Below are 7,763 nucleotides of genomic sequence, written 5' to 3'. Positions count from 1 at the left end.
TACAGCTCACTAGTAAATATACGCAAGAGGTCATATTCTAGAACAGTAAATAATCCCACTGTTCGTTGGAATGGTTAATTTTGTCAATAGGGGTACAATTTTGCTTCGTACTGAAAACATAAAATAGATTTAATGTATTAAACACCATCTACATGTGAATAAAATCAATGTAAGAAATAGATTCTAAATTTATAATAAATCTGTATTCTATCAGAAACTGAAAGTGTAGAATATAATCTATATACTGCTGTGCTGGTCACCCTATCCAAGTAAATGCTTTGAAACAAACCCTGATATATAGCCCGCCGACCTACTCGAATAGCAAGAGTTGTTAAGTACTAACATGGCTAGTAAGAAAATAGTAACCGTCTTTGGAGCGACTGGAGCCCAGGGCGGTGCAGTTGTCAGAGCTCTTCTGCAAAATCAGTCATTTGCAGTGCGCGCAGTGACAAGAAATCTGGATGGAAATGGGGCCCAGGAACTGAGGAAACTTAAAGCGGAAGTTGTGAAAGGCGACACGGACGATAAAGATGGCGTGAAAAAGATTTTGTCTGGGGCATTCGGATGTTTCCTGGTAACCAACTTTTTAGAACATTTTGATATGAACCGTGAGATACAACAAGGAAAAAACGTGGCTGATGCATGCAAAGCCGCTGGAATCAAACATCTCGTCTTCAGTGGTCTCGATAACACAGAAGGATCAGGGGCCGCTGGTCCAGTACACCATTTCGATGGAAAGGCAAAAATTGAAGACTACATTGAACAAATAGGAATCTCGTACACTAGCACGCGAATCTCCTTTTACAATGAAAACTTTATTAACTTTAACCCGCCACGGAAGATAGGCGAGAATAAGTATGCTATATCGTTACCGATGGGCGACAAACCTCTCTATATGATGGCGGTTAACGATGTAGGACCATGGGTTGTTGAAATTCTCAAAGATCCAGCGAAGTACAAGGGAAAGAAACTTCATCTAGCTGGGGACAAACTGACCCTTGATCAGGTATGTGCCACACTTTCGAAACATCTGAAACCCAAACAGTTTCAGTATGTTCCAATTTCTGTCGAGGATTTCGCCAAGCTGCCATTCCCCGGGGCTGACGAAATGGCCAACATGTTCCATTTCTACCAGTTGAAAGCCGATAATCTCAGAGATGTTGCACTGACCAGGAAGCTGTACCCTATGACTCAAACTTTTGATGCCTGGGTGCAAGCAAACAAGGATAAGATACTTCAAGTTCTAAAATAAAGACTTTTTGACCTGTGCATAATGCAATAGAGAATGAGGATTGAAAATGAACAGAAAGTTTGCAGCGTATCTGAAATATGGATAGCTACATGTATCAAATGTTTATTATAGATGTGACCTCATTTAAGGATTATAGTGTACTAAATGTATAGATATAACTTATTTATTTTGATTATAACTGTCTGGACATTAGTGGTTTTATTGAAGGAAAGTAATGTTGGTTTGAGTGTACATCATTTGACACAAACTTTTAAAACCTGAAATGTTCTATCTTTATCTTTACTTTGTACTATTTGCAGCTTAGGGTGGATGATTGATTGATTTACTAGGTTGGTATGGGTTATGTCAATCATATATATATATATATATATATATATATATATATATATATGTAACCCTGCAGGATCAGTTTCAGAGCACTCAATGAGCAATCACTGAATAATTTGTAAAGAATTCAAGTTTTATGAAAAGTTCGTTTAAACTTTCAATTGCCAATTTATCTACACTGAAAGTCACACTTTGAAACTATTCATGAGTGCAGAAGTTTATGAGTACATTCTTTTGCATCATCTGTTTTGGAGCAGTTTATCACGGCATCACTCATGGTTATTGTAGAAACGAGGAAAGACCTGAAATGGCATCGATGACAAGTGTAACAATAAACTTGTTCTGCATCATTATGTTAATTCTGAATGGGTGTGGAAGTAAATTAGGCAATTTGATGATTTTTGGTCATTAATATGCATACTTATGGGATGTAGACCAACTCAAAGTATTTTCTTTACGTTTAGCAAAGTGTAGAACTTACATTTAACAAAATTTCTGAAAATGTCATCATCAGCTATGTTTTTACCTGATACCAACATGACAAAATGGATTCTCCAAAACACATGACACTATGAAACCTCACCTCTGTCTGCGTGGGTTCGAGTTTCGGGCTTGGCCAATGTGGATATGTGAGAAAGCTTGGCGGTAGCTTCTTGTGGGTCGGTGGTTCTTTCCGGGGTTTTCCCGAGTTCTTCCTCCACTATTAATAATGGCAGCCATGTATAGCCTATCTTGTGCTGAAAATGGTGTTAAACCCTATAAATAACAACAACACTATTAAACTGATGCCACGATGATATATATACATATATATATTGGATAGCTTTAATCTTCAAAATTTACTTGAATCCATATGCAAAATTACTTTTGAATTTTTTAGGTTGAAAAAAACAAAAAAAGACAGGGATCAGTGTGCTCTATGTCATGTGACACAAGATAAATGTGCAAACTGTTCCCACCTGGCATGTTTTGCACATTAAAACCAATTTTAAAAGGAGTTTGACCTATAGATCAAATTGTTCAGGTTAAGGATGTTCTCACTGTATACTCTCATCTTGTATGTTTGGGCTTTATTGTGTAAAATTAATACCATGAAAGTTTCTTAAACAATGAAAATGCATAATAAAATATGTTGGAATGGAATTTATGAGAGTAAAAGGAAGCAAATTACATTTTTTCTGATGTTGACTGCTTGCTTCTCGCTCATCAGTTGAATTCATTTTTTTAAAATAAAACATTTATTTCATTGTTGCAATTCTGGCTCGTAGTCATTTTATATTTTGTCATATCTTTCTCAAGATTCCCCTCCCACCCAGCAGGAGTGACCAAACATAAATTGAAGGAACAGATACATTTTGTCATTTGCATTGTATATGACGACGTAAAGCTACACATCAATTTATTCTCTTCCTTAAAGCCCTTTTATTATTTATTTCATTTAGAGAACAAAATATTTTTTTTAATATAAAGATGCAATTGAACATTTGCTTCATACTCATTTCAGTAAGTATACAGATTTCCATAGGTATACAATTTGTTGTAAATTCTAGTATGCAAAATCATAATTTGAATGCATAGTAAAATATGCATGCGTTTGTTTAGTTTTTCATAACAAATTAAAATAGTTTTCAGATTTAGGAGAAGCTCTGAATGGTACATGTACATGTCTACCAGTTTGCATATAAATGCATGACTCCGTGATTTATCCTTGATGTACCTGTCACTGTATGTATGCATGACTTCAGAGATCTATTCTTGATGTGTCTGTCAGTATATATATGCATGACTCCAGAGATCTATCCTTTATGTGTCTGTCAGTATATATATGCATGACTCCAGAGATCTATCCTTGATGTGTCTGTCAGTGTATATATGCATGACTCCAGAGATCTATCCTTTATGTGTGTCAGTATATATATGCATGACTCCAGAGATCTATCCTTGATGTGTCTGTCAGTGTATATATGCATGACTCCAGAGATGTATCCTTTGTGTCTGTCAGTATATATATGCATGACTCCAGAGATCTATCCTTGATGTGTCTGTCAGTGTATATATGCATGACTCCAGAGATCTATCCTTTGTGTCTGTCAGTATATATATGCATGACTCCAGAGATCTATCCTTGATGTGTCTGTCAGTGTATATATGCATGACTCCAGAGATCTATCCTTGATGTGTCTGTCAGTGTATATATGCATGACTCCAGAGATCTATCCTTTATGTGTGTCAGTATATATATGCATGACTCCAGAGATCTATCCTTGATGTGTCTGTCAGTGTATATATGCATGACTCCAGAGATGTATCCTTTGTGTGTGTCAGTATATATATGCATGACTCCAGAGATCTATCCTTGATGTGTCTGTCAGTGTATATATGCATGACTCCAGAGATCTATTCTTTATGTGTGTCAGTATATATATGCATGACTCCAGAGATCTATCCTTGATGTGTCTGTCAGTGTATATATGCATGACTCCAGAGATCTATCCTTTGTGTCTGTCAGTATATATATGCATGACTCCAGAGATCTATCCTTGATGTGTCTGTCATTATATATATGCATGACTCCAGAGATCTATCCTTGATGTGTCTGTCAGTGTATATATGCATGACTCCAGAGATCTATCCTTTATGTGTGTCAGTATATATATGCATGACTCCAGAGATCTATCCTTGATGTGTCTGTCAGTGTATAAATGCATGACTCCAGAGATGTATCCTTTGTGTCTGTCAGTATATATATGCATGACTCCAGAGATCTATCCTTGATGTGTCTGTCAGTGTATATATGCATGACTCCAGAGATCTATTCTTTATGTGTGTCAGTATATATATGCATGACTCCAGAGATCTATCCTTGATGTGTCTGTCAGTGTATATATGCATGACTCCAGAGATCTATCCTTTGTGTCTGTCAGTATATATATGCATGACTCCAGAGATCTATCCTTGATGTGTCTGTCAGTATATATATGCATGACTCCAGAGATCTATCCTTGATGTGTCTGTCAGTGTATATGTGTCACTCCAGAGATCTATCCTTGATGTGCCTGTCAGTGTATATATGTGTGACTCCAGAGATCAGTAAGGCTGTATATATGCATGACTCCAGAGATCTGTCAGACTGTACATATGCATGACTCCAGAGATCTATCCTTTATGTGTCTGTCAGTATATATATGCATGACTCCAGAGATCTATCCTTGATGTGCCTGTCAGTGTATATATGCGTGACTCCAGAGATCTATCCCTAATGTCTGTGTATATATGCATGACTCCAGAGATCTATCCTTGTGTCTGTCAGTGTATATATGCATGACTTAAGAGATCTATCCTTTATGTGCCTGTCAGTATATATATATATGCACGACTCCTGAGATCTCACCTTGATGTGCCTGTCAGTGTATATATGCATGACTCCCGAGAGCTATCCTTTATGTGTCTGTCAGTATATATATGCACGACTCAGAGATCTATCCTTGATGTGCCTGTCAGTGTATATGTGCACGACTCCAGAGATCTATCCTTGATGTGCCTGTCAGTGTATATATGCATGACTCCAGAGATCTATCCCTAATGTGCCTGTCAGTGTATATATGCATGACTCAGAGATCTATCTTTGATGTGCCTGTCAGTGTCTATATGCATGACAGGGAGATCTATCCCTAATGTGCCTGTCAGTGTATATATACATGACTCCAAAGATCTATCCCTAATGTGCCTGTCAGTGTATATATGCATGACTCGGTTCGAGTCCAAGGCTCGGCTAGCGTGGGCATGTGGGAAAGCCTGCCAGTAGCTTCTCGTGGGTCGGTGGTTCTTCCCTGGGTTTTCCAGGGTTCTTCCTCCACCAATTAGACTGGCCGCCATGTATAGCCTATCTTGTGCTGAAAAATGGCGTTAAACCCTAAAACAACAACAATATGCATGACTCCAGAGATCTATCCCTAATGTGCCTGTCAGTGTATATATGCATGACTCCAGAGATCTATCCCTAATGTGCCTGTCAGTGTATATATGCATGACTCAGAGATCTATCACTAATGTGCCTGTCAGTGTATATAAACTGCAGCAGATTTTTTCTAGATTCAAACCTGCATGGTATAATACATTTGCCTAGCAAATTTAGACAAATGTGAACTCGCAAAATACACAACAGTATATATAGGCTTAGCAGAATAATACTGCTATGAAGAACAACCAAGAATTTTCAGTTTTCCCCTGTCAATCTTCCATGGTCAACCTGCATCTTTCCCATCATTTGTACCATAGAATTCAAAACAATGGACACAGATAAATATGTCCTGTGAATGCTTGATAGTAAAGTTTAGCATTTTTGATGATTACTGCTTCTGTTACCATGCAAGAGTAAGAAAATAGTTTTCAGGAACTATGAGTTTGAGTTTAATTCAGGAATGTAAAACAATATGTCCTTATCAAGTGGTCATTGTTACAAATGATTACATAAAGGTCAGTGGTGTCTATGTTCTCACGATATGGTTGTTCATAGAGCTCGGTCCTACTTGTACATATGGTCGGTAGTACAACATGGCCAGAAATCAGGATAAATGCTGGAATAATACACATGTACTTTAGTCTGGTTTACAACAGAAAATATAAAACACTATTAGCACACCTACAAAATTCAGATATTGGTAGGCAGCCTTTTTTTTTTTAGAACAGTATAAGCGGTCACTGTTACAAGATTAAATAAATGTCGGAGGAGTTCATTCCCATTTTTGCTATGCAGTCGTTCAAAGCAGTGTAAAAATTCATATTTTACAAAGACATCACAGTCACGTTCAGCAGGTGACCACTCACAACAGAGAATTTAATAAAATCGATCTGTACATTACAATTGTGGTCGCTCATAACAAGTTTTACTATATGTCATAAACCAATACAAAATGGATAAAATATACTCAATATTATTATGAAGTTTCACAGGTTTGCAAAGTGGAAATAGTAATTTTTCATTTCAGACAATGAAAACACTTGATTCTGCATAACTTGTTTGAAAAAAACATGACCATATCGGAATGTTTGCATTATTTGATATTTATTAAGCCTGGAATTTATTGTAATAGAAACATGACAACATGTCAGACAACAAGTATATTTATAAAGCACGGAATTTATTGTAATAGAAACATGCCAACATGCCAGACTACAAGGATATTTATTAAGCACAGAATTTATTGTAATAGAAACATGACAACATGCTAGACTACAAGTATATTTCTAAAGGTTCCCATCAAAGTCATAAATTTCAAACTTTCTACACGATCCATTGTCTTCATTGTGTCTGTATGGTATAAATCTTATGAAGCAATTCCATCCCCTGTCTCATGTACATTGAAATTATCTTCATTATCTATGAACAATTCATCAGCTGGAATGATGTACAGTGCAACCCCGCCATTATAACACGCCCCGCAATAACGCGAATTTGGATATAACACAGTTGTGGCATGGCTCCCAAATTTTTTGATATTCATTCGCACACGAAAAAATATTTTTTTTGTTCAAAGTATGTGAAATAGTGTATAAAAAATGTATTTTGGGGAAGAGATTGGGTATGAATTCCAATACAATACGATCGTTCCCTAGTTCATGAAATTTTAAATACATGTACAGTGTGACCCCGCTATAACACGGTAGTTGGGAGCCATAGAATCCGACTGTGTTATGAACCGAACCATGTTATAAGCAACCATGTGCAGTACCAACACATCTGTCGATTTGATGTTGGTGGGGGTGGGGTGGGGGGAAGGGGGTGTAATAAAAGTGGGTGCGAAAATGCATGCTTCATTGGCACAATTACCATTTTAGATCAATGTATATTAAATGAGAAAAACATTTGCAGTGATAAAAGAAATTGCATATATAATATATTACTTTATTCAGAGAACCATGTATTGGTACATACACGTGTATAGTTTATTATATACATGTCTAATCTACAGCATGAATAGAGTATCAACACCATGTACTCACCAGTGAATCTCATAACATACATTAAATCCACAATACAAGTATTTCCATTGAAAATATCCACACACAGATGTAAAATATTCAATAATTTTGTCACAGATCATTATGTGACTGAATTCAATGGGAAAAAAATAACAAAAATTACGTAACGGGTGTACGTAACGAATGATGAAACAGTACGTCC

The 7,763-nt window shown here is 36.6% G+C and overlaps 1 pseudogene; it reads left to right on the top strand.

Annotated features, from left to right (window-relative positions):
* Window positions 1–343: 343 nt before the first annotated feature.
* Window positions 344–1,252, top strand: LOC149798812 (nmrA-like family domain-containing protein 1 pseudogene; annotated as a pseudogene).
* The last annotated feature ends 6,511 nt before the right edge of the window (window positions 1,253–7,763 follow it).

The sequence above is a fragment of the Sinohyriopsis cumingii genome, chromosome 5 (assembly GCF_028554795.1).
Source record: "Sinohyriopsis cumingii isolate HCF-2022 chromosome 5, ASM2855479v2, whole genome shotgun sequence".
Lineage (NCBI taxonomy): Eukaryota > Metazoa > Mollusca > Bivalvia > Unionida > Unionidae > Sinohyriopsis > Sinohyriopsis cumingii.
Note: the sequence above shows the minus strand (reverse complement) of the source record. Positions and strands in the feature narration are given on the sequence as shown.